This window comes from Brachyhypopomus gauderio, unplaced genomic scaffold, assembly GCF_052324685.1.
Source record: "Brachyhypopomus gauderio isolate BG-103 unplaced genomic scaffold, BGAUD_0.2 sc111, whole genome shotgun sequence".
In the NCBI taxonomy this organism is placed as follows: Eukaryota; Metazoa; Chordata; class Actinopteri; order Gymnotiformes; family Hypopomidae; genus Brachyhypopomus; species Brachyhypopomus gauderio.
The window spans coordinates 576,401-592,611 of record NW_027506932.1 but is presented as its reverse complement, the minus strand read 5'-3'; the positions used below and the strand labels follow the sequence as shown (position 1 = coordinate 592,611).

The 16,211-nt window shown below is 41.9% G+C and overlaps 17 non-coding genes across 17 annotated transcripts; all 17 read left to right on the top strand.

The window, feature by feature from the left end:
* Window positions 1-3,297: 3,297 nt before the first annotated feature.
* trnap-ugg (transfer RNA proline (anticodon UGG)) lies at window positions 3,298-3,369 on the top strand. Its single transcript has one exon. It is a non-coding gene; the product is annotated as a tRNA-Pro (tRNA).
* Window positions 3,370-5,314: 1,945 nt separating this feature from the next.
* Window positions 5,315-5,386, top strand: trnap-cgg (transfer RNA proline (anticodon CGG)). Its single transcript has one exon. It is a non-coding gene; the product is annotated as a tRNA-Pro (tRNA).
* A 606-nt stretch (window positions 5,387-5,992) lies between these two features.
* On the top strand, window positions 5,993-6,064 carry trnap-ugg (transfer RNA proline (anticodon UGG)). Its single transcript has one exon. It is a non-coding gene; the product is annotated as a tRNA-Pro (tRNA).
* A 597-nt stretch (window positions 6,065-6,661) lies between these two features.
* Window positions 6,662-6,733, top strand: trnap-cgg (transfer RNA proline (anticodon CGG)). The gene has a single exon. It is a non-coding gene; the product is annotated as a tRNA-Pro (tRNA).
* Window positions 6,734-7,339: 606 nt separating this feature from the next.
* Window positions 7,340-7,411, top strand: trnap-ugg (transfer RNA proline (anticodon UGG)). The gene has a single exon. It is a non-coding gene; the product is annotated as a tRNA-Pro (tRNA).
* Window positions 7,412-8,008: 597 nt separating this feature from the next.
* trnap-cgg (transfer RNA proline (anticodon CGG)) lies at window positions 8,009-8,080 on the top strand. Its single transcript has one exon. It is a non-coding gene; the product is annotated as a tRNA-Pro (tRNA).
* Window positions 8,081-8,686: 606 nt separating this feature from the next.
* trnap-ugg (transfer RNA proline (anticodon UGG)) lies at window positions 8,687-8,758 on the top strand. Its single transcript has one exon. It is a non-coding gene; the product is annotated as a tRNA-Pro (tRNA).
* Window positions 8,759-9,355: 597 nt separating this feature from the next.
* Window positions 9,356-9,427, top strand: trnap-cgg (transfer RNA proline (anticodon CGG)). Its single transcript has one exon. It is a non-coding gene; the product is annotated as a tRNA-Pro (tRNA).
* Window positions 9,428-10,702: 1,275 nt separating this feature from the next.
* On the top strand, window positions 10,703-10,774 carry trnap-ugg (transfer RNA proline (anticodon UGG)). Its single transcript has one exon. It is a non-coding gene; the product is annotated as a tRNA-Pro (tRNA).
* A 597-nt stretch (window positions 10,775-11,371) lies between these two features.
* On the top strand, window positions 11,372-11,443 carry trnap-cgg (transfer RNA proline (anticodon CGG)). The gene has a single exon. It is a non-coding gene; the product is annotated as a tRNA-Pro (tRNA).
* Window positions 11,444-12,049: 606 nt separating this feature from the next.
* On the top strand, window positions 12,050-12,121 carry trnap-ugg (transfer RNA proline (anticodon UGG)). The gene has a single exon. It is a non-coding gene; the product is annotated as a tRNA-Pro (tRNA).
* A 597-nt stretch (window positions 12,122-12,718) lies between these two features.
* trnap-cgg (transfer RNA proline (anticodon CGG)) lies at window positions 12,719-12,790 on the top strand. Its single transcript has one exon. It is a non-coding gene; the product is annotated as a tRNA-Pro (tRNA).
* Window positions 12,791-13,395: 605 nt separating this feature from the next.
* trnap-ugg (transfer RNA proline (anticodon UGG)) lies at window positions 13,396-13,467 on the top strand. The gene has a single exon. It is a non-coding gene; the product is annotated as a tRNA-Pro (tRNA).
* Window positions 13,468-14,065: 598 nt separating this feature from the next.
* Window positions 14,066-14,137, top strand: trnap-ugg (transfer RNA proline (anticodon UGG)). The gene has a single exon. It is a non-coding gene; the product is annotated as a tRNA-Pro (tRNA).
* Window positions 14,138-14,734: 597 nt separating this feature from the next.
* On the top strand, window positions 14,735-14,806 carry trnap-cgg (transfer RNA proline (anticodon CGG)). Its single transcript has one exon. It is a non-coding gene; the product is annotated as a tRNA-Pro (tRNA).
* Window positions 14,807-15,410: 604 nt separating this feature from the next.
* Window positions 15,411-15,482, top strand: trnap-ugg (transfer RNA proline (anticodon UGG)). The gene has a single exon. It is a non-coding gene; the product is annotated as a tRNA-Pro (tRNA).
* A 597-nt stretch (window positions 15,483-16,079) lies between these two features.
* trnap-cgg (transfer RNA proline (anticodon CGG)) lies at window positions 16,080-16,151 on the top strand. Its single transcript has one exon. It is a non-coding gene; the product is annotated as a tRNA-Pro (tRNA).
* Window positions 16,152-16,211: the final 60 nt, after the last annotated feature.

Genomic DNA, 16,211 nt, shown 5'->3' with positions numbered 1-16,211 from the left:
TATGTTATTTGACTAAAATTATGTACAGTGCTCTTCTTTACTGCATTGTTGTGACATCTGCTTCTAAGACATGTCAACGTTTAAACAGACCGTTTCTGAATGGCAAAGCAGCTTGTTGGACTACATCTTCGGTTATTCTGTTATTGTTTAGAAGCGAGAGATCCCTGGCCCTTTTTTGGGTTAAATTGCCAGCCAAGCCTACATTGACAACAAAAATGTGGATGCTCTGGTAGCTATTACAATAGCGATACCTGTCACGAAGTGAATCGCAACTGCAGACGAGTGAGGGTGAATAAATAATTTGCTGTTAAGCCAGTGTCCACAGAGCATAGATCTAGCACATCTGGCTCTTACATTAGCATGACAAGACGGGACTGTATTTTCCCTAGCACGTGTGGTATATTACGTTTTCAAGTACAGTCTCCAGGAGTTGAATTGTGTTACTGTCTTTTCAGCCCAAATGCCAACTGATTTGTGCATAAGGGCTTGATACATTCATGTGTGTAGTCAAGACTGAGACTGTGCACTAGGCAAAAGAGCCAAAAAAAGCCAAAATAAACGCCTCAAAAGGCCAAAATAAGAAAGCAAATCTTGAACTAGTAGGCTCGTTGGTCTAGGCGTGTGATTTTCGCTTTGGGTGCGAGAGGTCCCGGGTTCAAATCCCGGACGAGCCCTTTATATGTTATTTGACTAAAACTATGTACAGTGCTCTACTTTACTGCATTGTTGTGACATCTGCATCTAAGACATGTCAACATTAAAATAGACCATTTCTGAATGGCAAAGCAACTTTTTGGACTACAGCTTCGGTTATTGTTTAGAAGCAAGAGATCCCTGGCCCTTTTTTGGGTTAAATTGCCAGCCAAGCTTACATTGACAACAAAAATGTGGATGCTCTGGTAGCTATTACACTAGCGATACCTTTCACTAAGTGAATCGCAACTGCAGACGAGTGAGGGTGAATAAATAATTTGCTGTTAAGCCAGTGTCCACAGAGCATAGATCTAGCACATCTGGCTCTTACGTTAGCATGACAAGCCGGGACTGTATTTTCCCTAGCACGTGTGGTACATTACGTTTTCAAGTACAGTCTTCAGGAGTTGAATTGTGTTACTGTCTTTTCAGCCCAAATGACAACTGATTTGTGCATAAAAGCGTGATACATAGATGTGTGTAGTCAAGACTGAGAATGTGCACTAGGCAAAAGAGCCAAAAAAGCCTAAATAAACGCCTCAAAAGGCCAAAATAAGAAATCAAATCTTGAACTAGTAGGCTCGTTGGTCTAGTCGTATGATTCTCGCTTCGGGTGTGAGAGGTCCTGGATTCAAATCCCGGACAAGCCCTTTATATGTTATTTGACTAAAATTATGTACAGTGCTCTTCTTTACTGCATTGTTGTGACATCTGCTTCTAAGACATGTCAACGTTTAAACAGACAGTTTCTGAATGGCAAAGCAGCTTGTTGGACTACATCTTCAGTTATTCTGTTATTGTTTAGAAGCGAGAGATCCCTGGCCCTTTTTTGGGTTAAATTGCCAGCCAAGCCTACATTGACAACAAAAATGTGGATGCTCTGGTAGCTATTACAATAGCGATACCTGTCACGAAGTGAATCGCAACTGCAGACGAGTGAGGGTGAATAAATAATTTGCTGTTAAGCCAGTGTCCACAGAGCATAGATCTAGCACATCTGGCTCTTACATTAGCATGACAAGACGGGACTGTATTTTCCCTAGCACGTGTGGTATATTACGTTTTCAAGTACAGTCTCCAGGAGTTGAATTGTGTTACTGTCTTTTCAGCCCAAATGCCAACTGATTTGTGCATAAGGGCTTGATACATTCATGTGTGTAGTCAAGACTGAGACTGTGCACTAGGCAAAAGAGCCAAAAAAAGCCAAAATAAACGCCTCAAAAGGCCAAAATAAGAAAGCAAATACAGAACTAGTAGGCTCATTGGTCTAGGCGTATGATTCTCGCTTTGGGTGCGAGAGGTCCCGGGTTCAAATCCCGGACGAGCCCTTTATATGTTATTTGACTAAAACTATGTACAGTGCTCTACTTTACTGCATTGTTGTGACATCTGCATCTAAGACATGTCAACATTAAAATAGACCATTTCTGAATGGCAAAGCAACTTTTTGGACTACAGCTTCGGTTATTGTTTAGAAGCAAGAGATCCCTGGCCCTTTTTTGGGTTAAATTGCCAGCCAAGCCTACATTGACAACAAAAATGTGGATGCTCTGGTAGCTATTACACTAGCGATACCTTTCACTAAGTGAATCGCAACTGCAGACGAGTGAGGGTGAATAAATAATTTGCTGTTAAGCCAGTGTCCACAGAGCATAGATCTAGCACATCTGGCTCTTACATTAGCATGACAAGACGGGACTGTATTTTCCCTAGCACGTGTGGTATATTACGTTTTCAAGTACAGTCTCCAGGAGTTGAATTGTGTTACTGTCTTTTCAGCCCAAATGCCAACTGATTTGTGCATAAGGGCTTGATACATTCATGTGTGTAGTCAAGACTGAGACTGTGCACTAGGCAAAAGAGCCAAAAAAAGCCAAAATAAACGCCTCAAAAGGCCAAAATAAGAAAGCAAATGTTGAAATAGTAGGCTCGTTGGTCTAGTCGTATGATTCTCGCTTCGGGTGTGAGAGGTCCTGGGTTCAAATCCCGGACAAGCCCTTTATATGTTATTTGACTAAAATTATGTACAGTGCTCTTCTTTACTGCATTGTTGTGACATCTGCTTCTAAGACATGTCAACGTTTAAACAGACCGTTTCTGAATGGCAAAGCAGCTTGTTGGACTACATCTTCAGTTATTCTGTTATTGTTTAGAAGCGAGAGATCCCTGGCCCTTTTTTGGGTTAAATTGCCAGCCAAGCCTACATTGACAACAAAAATGTGGATGCTCTGGTAGCTATTACACTAGCGATACTTTTCACTAAGTGAATCGCAACTGCAGACGAGTGAGGGTGAATAAATAATTTGCTGTTAATCCAGTGTCCACAGAGCATAGATCTAGCACATCTGGCTCTTACATTAGCATGACAAGACGGGACTGTATTTTCCCTAGCACGTGTGGTATATTACGTTTTCAAGTACAGTCTCCAGGAGTTGAATTGTGTTACTGTCTTTTCAGCCCAAATGCCAACTGATTTGTGCATAAGGGCTTGATACATTCATGTGTGTAGTCAAGACTGAGACTGTGCACTAGGCAAAAGAGCCAAAAAAATCCAAAATAAACGCCTCAAAAGGCCAAAATAAGAAAGCAAATGTTGAACTAGTAGGCTCGTTGGTCTAGGCGTATGATTCTCGCTTTGGGTGCGAGAGGTCCCGGGTTCAAATCCCGGACGAGCCCTTTAGATGTTATTTGACTAAAACTATGTACAGTGCTCTACTTTACTGCATTGTTGTGACATCTGCATCTAAGACATGTCAACATTAAAATAGACCATTTCTGAATGGCAAAGCAACTTTTTGGACTACAGCTTCGGTTATTGTTTAGAAGCAAGAGATCCCTGGCCCTTTTTTGGGTTAAATTGCCAGCCAAGCCTACATTGACAACAAAAATGTGGATGCTCTGGTAGCTATTACAATAGCGATACCTGTCACGAAGTGAATCGCAACTGCAGACGAGTGAGGGTGAATAAATAATTTGCTGTTAAGCCAGTGTCCACAGAGCATAGATCTAGCACATCTGGCTCTTACATTAGCATGACAAGCCGGGACTGTATTTTCCCTAGCACGTGTAGTATATTACGTTTTCAAGTACAGTCTCCAGGAGTTGAATTGTGTTACTGTCTTTTCAGCCCAAATGCCAACTGATTTGTGCATAAGGGCTTGATACATTCATGTGTGTAGTCAAGACTGAGACTGTGCACTAGGCAAAAGAGCCAAAAAAAGCCAAAATAAACGCCTCAAAAGGCCAAAATAAGAAAGCAAATGTTGAAATAGTAGGCTCGTTGGTCTAGTCGTATGATTCTCGCTTCGGGTGTGAGAGTTCCTGGGTTCAAATCCCGGACAAGCCCTTTATATGTTATTTGACTAAAATTATGTACAGTGCTCTTCTTTACTGCATTGTTGTGACATCTGCTTCTAAGACATGTCAACGTTTAAACAGACCGTTTCTGAATGGCAAAGCAGCTTGTTGGACTACATCTTCAGTTATTCTGTTATTGTTTAGAAGCGAGAGATCCCTGGCCCTTTTTTGGGTTAAATTGCCAGCCAAGCCTACATTGACAACAAAAATGTGGATGCTCTGGTAGCTATTACAATAGCGATACCTGTCACGAAGTGAATCGCAACTGCAGACGAGTGAGGGTGAATAAATAATTTGCTGTTAAGCCAGTGTCCACAGAGCATAGATCTAGCACATCTGGCTCTTACATTAGCATGACAAGACGGGACTGTATTTTCCCTAGCACGTGTGGTATATTACGTTTTCAAGTACAGTCTCCAGGAGTTGAATTGTGTTACTGTCTTTTCAGCCCAAATGCCAACTGATTTGTGCATAAGGGCTTGATACATTCATGTGTGTAGTCAAGACTGAGACTGTGCACTAGGCAAAAGAGCCAAAAAAAGCCAAAATAAACGCCTCAAAAGGCCAAAATAAGAAAGCAAATACAGAACTAGTAGGCTCATTGGTCTAGGCGTATGATTCTCGCTTTGGGTGCGAGAGGTCCCGGGTTCAAATCCCGGACGAGCCCTTTATATGTTATTTGACTAAAACTATGTACAGTGCTCTACTTTACTGCATTGTTGTGACATCTGCATCTAAGACATGTCAACATTAAAATAGACCATTTCTGAATGGCAAAGCAACTTTTTGGACTACAGCTTCGGTTATTGTTTAGAAGCAAGAGATCCCTGGCCCTTTTTTGGGTTAAATTGCCAGCCAAGCCTACATTGACAACAAAAATGTGGATGCTCTGGTAGCTATTACACTAGCGATACCTTTCACTAAGTGAATCGCAACTGCAGACGAGTGAGGGTGAATAAATAATTTGCTGTTAAGCCAGTGTCCACAGAGCATAGATCTAGCACATCTGGCTCTTACATTAGCATGACAAGACGGGACTGTATTTTCCCTAGCACGTGTGGTACATTACGTTTTCAAGTACAGTCTCCAGGAGTTGAATTGTGTTACTGTCTTTTCAGCCCAAATGCCAACTGATTTGTGCATAAAAGCGTGATACATAGATGTGTGTAGTCAAGACTGAGAATGTGCACTAGGCAAAAGAGCCAAAAAAGCCTAAATAAACGCCTCAAAAGGCCAAAATAAGAAATCAAATCTTGAACTAGTAGGCTCGTTGGTCTAGTCGTATGATTCTCGCTTCGGGTGTGAGAGGTCCCGGGTTCAAATCCCGGACGAGCCCTTTGTATGTTATTTGACTAAAATTATGTACAGTGCTCTTCTTTACTGCATTGTTGTGACATCTGCTTCTAAGACATGTCAACGTTTAAACAGACCGTTTCTGAATGGCAAAGCAGCTTGTTGGACTACATCTTCGGTTATTCTGTTATTGTTTAGAAGCGAGAGATCCCTGGCCCTTTTTTGGGTTAAATTGCCAGCCAAGCCTACATTGACAACAAAAATGTGGATGCTCTGGTAGCTATTACAATAGCGATACCTGTCACGAAGTGAATCGCAACTGCAGACGAGTGAGGGTGAATAAATAATTTGCTGTTAAGCCAGTGTCCACAGAGCATAGATCTAGCACATCTGGCTCTTACATTAGCATGACAAGCCGGGACTGTATTTTCCCTAGCACGTGTGGTATATTACGTTTTCAAGTACAGTCTCCAGGAGTTGAATTGTGTTACTGTCTTTTCAGCCCAAATGCCAACTGATTTGTGCATAAGGGCTTGATACATTCATGTGTGTAGTCAAGACTGAGACTGTGCACTAGGCAAAAGAGCCAAAAAAATCCAAAATAAACGCCTCAAAAGGCCAAAATAAGAAAGCAAATGTTGAACTAGTAGGCTCGTTGGTCTAGGCGTATGATTCTCGCTTTGGGTGCGAGAGGTCCCGGGTTCAAATCCCGGACGAGCCCTTTAGATGTTATTTGACTAAAACTATGTACAGTGCTCTACTTTACTGCATTGTTGTGACATCTGCATCTAAGACATGTCAACATTAAAATAGACCATTTCTGAATGGCAAAGCAACTTTTTGGACTACAGCTTCGGTTATTGTTTAGAAGCAAGAGATCCCTGGCCCTTTTTTGGGTTAAATTGCCAGCCAAGCCTACATTGACAACAAAAATGTGGATGCTCTGGTAGCTATTACACTAGCGATACCTTTCACTAAGTGAATCGCAACTGCAGACGAGTGAGGGTGAATAAATAATTTGCTGTTAAGCCAGTGTCCACAGAGCATAGATCTAGCACATCTGGCTCTTACATTAGCATGACAAGCCGGGACTGTATTTTCCCTAGCACGTGTGGTACATTACGTTTTCAAGTACAGTCTTCAGGAGTTGAATTGTGTTACTGTCTTTTCAGCCCAAATACCAACTGATTTGTGCATAAAAGCGTGATACATAGATGTGTGTAGTCAAGACTGAGAATGTGCACTAGGCAAAAGAGCCAAAAAAGCCTAAATAAACGCCTCAAAAGGCCAAAATAAGAAATCAAATCTTGAAATAGAAGGCTCGTTGGTCTAGTCGTATGATTCTCGCTTCGGGTGTGAGAGGTCCCGGGTTCAAATCCCGGACGAGCCCTTTATATGTTATTTGACTAAAATTATGTACAGTGCTCTTCTTTACTGCATTGTTGTGACATCTGCTTCTAAGACATGTCAACGTTTAAACAGACCGTTTCTGAATGGCAAAGCAGCTTGTTGGACTACATCTTCGGTTATTCTGTTATTGTTTAGAAGCGAGAGATCCCTGGCCCTTTTTTGGGTTAAATTGCCAGCCAAGCCTACATTGACAACAAAAATGTGGATGCTCTGGTAGCTATTACAATAGCGATACCTGTCACGAAGTGAATCGCAACTGCAGACGAGTGAGGGTGAATAAATAATTTGCTGTTAAGCCAGTGTCCACAGAGCATAGATCTAGCACATCTGGCTCTTACATTAGCATGACAAGCCGGGACTGTACTTTCCCTAGCACGTGTGGTATATTACGTTTTCAAGTACAGTCTCCAGGAGTTGAATTGTGTTACTGTCTTTTCAGCCCAAATGCCAACTGATTTGTGCATAAGGGCTTGATACATTCATGTGTGTAGTCAAGACTGAGACTGTGCACTAGGCAAAAGAGCCAAAAAAATCCAAAATAAACGCCTCAAAAGGCCAAAATAAGAAAGCAAATGTTGAACTAGTAGGCTCGTTGGTCTAGGCGTATGATTCTCGCTTTGGGTGCGAGAGGTCCCGGGTTCAAATCCCGGACGAGCCCTTTAGATGTTATTTGACTAAAACTATGTACAGTGCTCTACTTTACTGCATTGTTGTGACATCTGCATCTAAGACATGTCAACATTAAAATAGACCATTTCTGAATGGCAAAGCAACTTTTTGGACTACAGCTTCGGTTATTGTTTAGAAGCAAGAGATCCCTGGCCCTTTTTTGGGTTAAATTGCCAGCCAAGCCTACATTGACAACAAAAATGTGGATGCTCTGGTAGCTATTACACTAGCGATACCTTTCACTAAGTGAATCGCAACTGCAGACGAGTGAGGGTGAATAAATAATTTGCTGTTAAGCCAGTGTCCACAGAGCATAGATCTAGCACATCTGGCTCTTACATTAGCATGACAAGACGGGACTGTATTTTCCCTAGCACGTGTGGTACATTACGTTTTCAAGTACAGTCTCCAGGAGTTGAATTGTGTTACTGTCTTTTCAGCCCAAATGCCAACTGATTTGTGCATAAAAGCGTGATACATAGATGTGTGTAGTCAAGACTGAGAATGTGCACTAGGCAAAAGAGCCAAAAAAGCCTAAATAAACGCCTCAAAAGGCCAAAATAAGAAATCAAATCTTGAACTAGTAGGCTCGTTGGTCTAGTCGTATGATTCTCGCTTCGGGTGTGAGAGGTCCCGGGTTCAAATCCCGGACGAGCCCTTTGTATGTTATTTGACTAAAATTATGTACAGTGCTCTTCTTTACTGCATTGTTGTGACATCTGCTTCTAAGACATGTCAACGTTTAAACAGACCGTTTCTGAATGGCAAAGCAGCTTGTTGGACTACATCTTCGGTTATTCTGTTATTGTTTAGAAGCGAGAGATCCCTGGCCCTTTTTTGGGTTAAATTGCCAGCCAAGCCTACATTGACAACAAAAATGTGGATGCTCTGGTAGCTATTACAATAGCGATACCTGTCACGAAGTGAATCGCAACTGCAGACGAGTGAGGGTGAATAAATAATTTGCTGTTAAGCCAGTGTCCACAGAGCATAGATCTAGCACATCTGGCTCTTACATTAGCATGACAAGCCGGGACTGTATTTTCCCTAGCACGTGTGGTATATTACGTTTTCAAGTACAGTCTCCAGGAGTTGAATTGTGTTACTGTCTTTTCAGCCCAAATGCCAACTGATTTGTGCATAAGGGCTTGATACATTCATGTGTGTAGTCAAGACTGAGACTGTGCACTAGGCAAAAGAGCCAAAAAAATCCAAAATAAACGCCTCAAAAGGCCAAAATAAGAAAGCAAATGTTGAACTAGTAGGCTCGTTGGTCTAGGCGTATGATTCTCGCTTTGGGTGCGAGAGGTCCCGGGTTCAAATCCCGGACGAGCCCTTTAGATGTTATTTGACTAAAACTATGTACAGTGCTCTACTTTACTGCATTGTTGTGACATCTGCATCTAAGACATGTCAACATTAAAATAGACCATTTCTGAATGGCAAAGCAACTTTTTGGACTACAGCTTCGGTTATTGTTTAGAAGCAAGAGATCCCTGGCCCTTTTTTGGGTTAAATTGCCAGCCAAGCCTACATTGACAACAAAAATGTGGATGCTCTGGTAGCTATTACACTAGCGATACCTTTCACTAAGTGAATCGCAACTGCAGACGAGTGAGGGTGAATAAATAATTTGCTGTTAAGCCAGTGTCCACAGAGCATAGATCTAGCACATCTGGCTCTTACATTAGCATGACAAGACGGGACTGTATTTTCCCTAGCACGTGTGGTACATTACGTTTTCAAGTACAGTCTCCAGGAGTTGAATTGTGTTACTGTCTTTTCAGCCCAAATGCCAACTGATTTGTGCATAAAAGCGTGATACATAGATGTGTGTAGTCAAGACTGAGAATGTGCACTAGGCAAAAGAGCCAAAAAAGCCTAAATAAACGCCTCAAAAGGCCAAAATAAGAAATCAAATCTTGAACTAGTAGGCTCGTTGGTCTAGTCGTATGATTCTCGCTTCGGGTGTGAGAGGTCCCGGGTTCAAATCCCGGACGAGCCCTTTGTATGTTATTTGACTAAAATTATGTACAGTGCTCTTCTTTACTGCATTGTTGTGACATCTGCTTCTAAGACATGTCAACGTTTAAACAGACCGTTTCTGAATGGCAAAGCAGCTTGTTGGACTACATCTTCGGTTATTCTGTTATTGTTTAGAAGCGAGAGATCCCTGGCCCTTTTTTGGGTTAAATTGCCAGCCAAGCCTACATTGACAACAAAAATGTGGATGCTCTGGTAGCTATTACAATAGCGATACCTGTCACGAAGTGAATCGCAACTGCAGACGAGTGAGGGTGAATAAATAATTTGCTGTTAAGCCAGTGTCCACAGAGCATAGATCTAGCACATCTGGCTCTTACATTAGCATGACAAGCCGGGACTGTATTTTCCCTAGCACGTGTAGTATATTACGTTTTCAAGTACAGTCTCCAGGAGTTGAATTGTGTTACTGTCTTTTCAGCCCAAATGCCAACTGATTTGTGCATAAGGGCTTGATACATTCATGTGTGTAGTCAAGACTGAGACTGTGCACTAGGCAAAAGAGCCAAAAAAGCCAAAATAAACGCCTCAAAAGGCCAAAATAAGAAATCAAATCTTGAACTAGTTGGCTCGTTGCTCTAGGCGTATGATTCTCGCTTTGGGTGCGAGAGGTCCTGGGTTCAAATCCCGGACGAGCCCTTTATATGTTATTTGACTAAAACTATGTACAGTGCTCTACTTTACTGCATTGTTGTGACATCTGCATCTAAGACATGTCAACATTAAAATAGACCATTTCTGAATGGCAAAGCAACTTTTTGGACTACAGCTTCGGTTATTGTTTAGAAGCAAGAGATCCCTGGCCCTTTTTTGGGTTAAATTGCCAGCCAAGCCTACATTGACAACAAAAATGTGGATGCTCTGGTAGCTATTACAATAGCGATACCTGTCACGAAGTGAATCGCAACTGCAGACGAGTGAGGGTGAATAAATAATTTGCTGTTAAGCCAGTGTCCACAGAGCATAGATCTAGCACATCTGGCTCTTACATTAGCATGACAAGCCGGGACTGTATTTTCCCTAGCACGTGTGGTATATTACGTTTTCAAGTACAGTCTCCAGGAGTTGAATTGTGTTACTGTCTTTTCAGCCCAAATGCCAACTGATTTGTGCATAAGGGCTTGATACATTCATGTGTGTAGTCAAGACTGAGACTGTGCACTAGGCAAAAGAGCCAAAAAAATCCAAAATAAACGCCTCAAAAGGCCAAAATAAGAAAGCAAATGTTGAACTAGTAGGCTCGTTGGTCTAGGCGTATGATTCTCGCTTTGGGTGCGAGAGGTCCCGGGTTCAAATCCCGGACGAGCCCTTTAGATGTTATTTGACTAAAACTATGTACAGTGCTCTACTTTACTGCATTGTTGTGACATCTGCATCTAAGACATGTCAACATTAAAATAGACCATTTCTGAATGGCAAAGCAACTTTTTGGACTACAGCTTCGGTTATTGTTTAGAAGCAAGAGATCCCTGGCCCTTTTTTGGGTTAAATTGCCAGCCAAGCCTACATTGACAACAAAAATGTGGATGCTCTGGTAGCTATTACACTAGCGATACCTTTCACTAAGTGAATCGCAACTGCAGACGAGTGAGGGTGAATAAATAATTTGCTGTTAAGCCAGTGTCCACAGAGCATAGATCTAGCACATCTGGCTCTTACATTAGCATGACAAGACGGGACTGTATTTTCCCTAGCACGTGTGGTACATTACGTTTTCAAGTACAGTCTCCAGGAGTTGAATTGTGTTACTGTCTTTTCAGCCCAAATGCCAACTGATTTGTGCATAAAAGCGTGATACATAGATGTGTGTAGTCAAGACTGAGAATGTGCACTAGGCAAAAGAGCCAAAAAAGCCTAAATAAACGCCTCAAAAGGCCAAAATAAGAAATCAAATCTTGAACTAGTAGGCTCGTTGGTCTAGTCGTATGATTCTCGCTTCGGGTGTGAGAGGTCCCGGGTTCAAATCCCGGACGAGCCCTTTGTATGTTATTTGACTAAAATTATGTACAGTGCTCTTCTTTACTGCATTGTTGTGACATCTGCTTCTAAGACATGTCAACGTTTAAACAGACCGTTTCTGAATGGCAAAGCAGCTTGTTGGACTACATCTTCGGTTATTCTGTTATTGTTTAGAAGCGAGAGATCCCTGGCCCTTTTTTGGGTTAAATTGCCAGCCAAGCCTACATTGACAACAAAAATGTGGATGCTCTGGTAGCTATTACAATAGCGATACCTGTCACGAAGTGAATCGCAACTGCAGACGAGTGAGGGTGAATAAATAATTTGCTGTTAAGCCAGTGTCCACAGAGCATAGATCTAGCACATCTGGCTCTTACATTAGCATGACAAGCCGGGACTGTATTTTCCCTAGCACGTGTGGTATATTACGTTTTCAAGTACAGTCTCCAGGAGTTGAATTGTGTTACTGTCTTTTCAGCCCAAATGCCAACTGATTTGTGCATAAGGGCTTGATACATTCATGTGTGTAGTCAAGACTGAGACTGTGCACTAGGCAAAAGAGCCAAAAAAATCCAAAATAAACGCCTCAAAAGGCCAAAATAAGAAAGCAAATGTTGAACTAGTAGGCTCGTTGGTCTAGGCGTATGATTCTCGCTTTGGGTGCGAGAGGTCCCGGGTTCAAATCCCGGACGAGCCCTTTAGATGTTATTTGACTAAAACTATGTACAGTGCTCTACTTTACTGCATTGTTGTGACATCTGCATCTAAGACATGTCAACATTAAAATAGACCATTTCTGAATGGCAAAGCAACTTTTTGGACTACAGCTTCGGTTATTGTTTAGAAGCAAGAGATCCCTGGCCCTTTTTTGGGTTAAATTGCCAGCCAAGCCTACATTGACAACAAAAATGTGGATGCTCTGGTAGCTATTACACTAGCGATACCTTTCACTAAGTGAATCGCAACTGCAGACGAGTGAGGGTGAATAAATAATTTGCTGTTAAGCCAGTGTCCACAGAGCATAGATCTAGCACATCTGGCTCTTACATTAGCATGACAAGACGGGACTGTATTTTCCCTAGCACGTGTGGTACATTACGTTTTCAAGTACAGTCTCCAGGAGTTGAATTGTGTTACTGTCTTTTCAGCCCAAATGCCAACTGATTTGTGCATAAAAGCGTGATACATAGATGTGTGTAGTCAAGACTGAGAATGTGCACTAGGCAAAAGAGCCAAAAAAGCCTAAATAAACGCCTCAAAAGGCCAAAATAAGAAATCAAATCTTGAAATAGAAGGCTCGTTGGTCTAGTCGTATGATTCTCGCTTCGGGTGTGAGAGGTCCCGGGTTCAAATCCCGGACGAGCCCTTTATATGTTATTTGACTAAAATTATGTACAGTGCTCTTCTTTACTGCATTGTTGTGACATCTGCTTCTAAGACATGTCAACGTTTAAACAGACCGTTTCTGAATGGCAAAGCAGCTTGTTGGACTACATCTTCGGTTATTCTGTTATTGTTTAGAAGCGAGAGATCCCTGGCCCTTTTTTGGGTTAAATTGCCAGCCAAGCCTACATTGACAACAAAAATGTGGATGCTCTGGTAGCTATTACAATAGCGATACCTGTCACGAAGTGAATCGCAACTGCAGACGAGTGAGGGTGAATAAATAATTTGCTGTTAAGCCAGTGTCCACAGAGCATAGATCTAGCACATCTGGCTCTTACATTAGCATGACAAGGCGGGACTGTACTTTCCCTAGCACGTGTGGTATATTACGTTTTCAAGTACAGTCTCCAGGAGTTGAATTGTGTGACTGTCTTTTCAGCCCAAATGCCAACTGATTTGTGCATAAGGGCTTGATACATTCATGTGTGTAGTCAAGACTGAGACTGTGCACTAGGCAAAAGAGCCAAAAAAGCCAAAATAAACGCCTCAAAAGGCCAAAATAAGAAATCAAATGTTGAACTAGTAGGCTCGTTGGTCTAGGCGTATGATTCTCGCTTTGGGTGCGAGAGGTCCCGGGTTCAAATCCCGGACGAGCCCTTTATATGTTATTTGACTAAAACTATGTACAGTGCTCTACTTTACTGCATTGTTGTGACATCTGCATCTAAGACATGTCAACATTAAAATAGACCATTTCTGAATGGCAAAGCAACTTTTTGGACTACAGCTTCGGTTATTGTTTAGAAGCAAGAGATCCCTGGCCCTTTTTTGGGTTAAATTGCCAGCCAAGCCTACATTGACAACAAAAATGTGGATGCTCTGGTAGCTATTACACTAGCGATACCTTTCACTAAGTGAATCGCAACTGCAGACGAGTGAGGGTGAATAAATAATTTGCTGTTAAGCCAGTGTCCACAGAGCATAGATCTAGCACATCTGGCTCTTACATTAGCATGACAAGCCGGGACTGTATTTTCCCTAGCACGTGTGGTATATTACGTTTTCAAGTACAGTCTCCAGGAGTTGAATTGTGTTACTGTCTTTTCAGCCCAAATGCCAACTGATTTGTGCATAAGGGCTTGATACATTCATGTGTGTAGTCAAGACTGAGACTGTGCACTAGGCAAAAGAGCCAAAAAAAGCCAAAATAAACGCCTCAAAAGGCCAAAATAAGAAAGCAAATCTTGAACTAGTAGGCTCGTTGGTCTAGGCGTATGATTCTTGCTTTGGGTGCGAGAGGTCCCGGGTTCAAATCCCGGACGAGCCCTTTATATGTTATTTGACTAAAACTATGTACAGTGCTCTACTTTACTGCATTGTTGTGACATCTGCATCTAAGACATGTCAACATTAAAATAGACCATTTCTGAATGGCAAAGCAACTTTTTGGACTACAGCTTCGGTTATTGTTTAGAAGCAAGAGATCCCTGGCCCTTTTTTGGGTTAAATTACCAGCCAAGCCTACATTGACAACAAAAATGTGGATGCTCTGGTAGCTATTACACTAGCGATACCTTTCACTAAGTGAATCGCAACTGCAGACGAGTGAGGGTGAATAAATAATTTGCTGTTAAGCCAGTGTCCACAGAGCATAGATCTAGCACATCTGGCTCTTACATTAGCATGACAAGCCGGGACTGTATTTTCCCTAGCACGTGTGGTACATTACGTTTTCAAGTACAGTCTTCAGGAGTTGAATTGTGTTACTGTCTTTTCAGCCCAAATGCCAACTGATTTGTGCATAAAAGCGTGATACATAGATGTGTGTAGTCAAGACTGAGAATGTGCACTAGGCAAAAGAGCCAAAAAAGCCTAAATAAACGCCTCAAAAGGCCAAAATAAGAAATCAAATCTTGAAACAGAAGGCTCGTTGGTCTAGTCGTATGATTCTCGCTTCGGGTGTGAGAGGTCCCGGGTTCAAATCCCGGACGAGCCCTTTATATGTTATTTGACTAAAATTATGTACAGTGCTCTTCTTTACTGCATTGTTGTGACATCTGCTTCTAAGACATGTCAACGTTTAAACAGACCGTTTCTGAATGGCAAAGCAGCTTGTTGGACTACATCTTCGGTTATTCTGTTATTGTTTAGAAGCGAGAGATCCCTGGCCCTTTTTTGGGTTAAATTGCCAGCCAAGCCTACATTGACAAAAAAATGTGGATGCTCTGGTAGCTATTACAATAGCGATACCTGTCACGAAGTGAATCGCAACTGCAGACGAGTGAGGGTGAATAAATAATTTGCTGTTAAGCCAGTGTCCACAGAGCATAGATCTAGCACATCTGGCTCTTACATTAGCATGACAAGCCGGGACTGTACTTTCCCTAGCACGTGTGGTATATTACGTTTTCAAGTACAGTCTCCAGGAGTTGAATTGTGTTACTGTCTTTTCAGCCCAAATGCCAACTGATTTGTGCATAAGGGCTTGATACATTCATGTGTGTAGTCAAGACTGAGACTGTGCACTAGGCAAAAGAGCCAAAAAAGCCAAAATAAACGCCTCAAAAGGCCAAAATAAGAAATCAAATGTCGAACTAGTAGGCTCGTTGGTCTAGGCGTATGATTCTCGCTTTGGGTGCGAGAGGTCCCGGGTTCAAATCCCGGACGAGCCCTTTATATGTTATTTGACTAAAACTATGTACAGTGCTCTACTTTACTGCATTGTTGTGACATCTGCATCTAAGACATGTCAACATTAAAATAGACCATTTCTGAATGGCAAAGCAACTTTTTGGACTACAGCTTCGGTTATTGTTTAGAAGCAAGAGATCCCTGGCCCTTTTTTGGGTTAAATTGCCAGCCAAGCCTACATTGACAACAAAAATGTGGATGCTCTGGTAGCTATTACACTAGCGATACCTTTCACTAAGTGAATCGCAACTGCAGACGAGTGAGGGTGAATAAATAATTTGCTGTTAAGCCAGTGTCCACAGAGCATAGATCTAGCACATCTGGCTCTTACATTAGCATGACAAGCCGGGACTGTATTTTCCCTAGCACGTGTGGTACATTACGTTTTCAAGTACAGTCTTCAGGAGTTGAATTGTGTTACTGTCTTTTCAGCCCAAATGCCAACTGATTTGTGCATAAAAGCGTGATACATAGATGTGTGTAGTCAAGACTGAGAATGTGCACTAGGCAAAAGAGCCAAAAAAGCCTAAATAAACGCCTCAAAAGGCCAAAATAAGAAATCAAATCTTGAACTAATAGGCTCGTTGGTCTAGTCGTATGATTCTCGCTTCGGGTGTGAGAGGTCCCGGGTTCAAATCCCGGACGAGCCCTTTATATGTTATTTGACTAAAATTATGTACAGTGCTCTTCTTTACTGCATTGTTGTGACA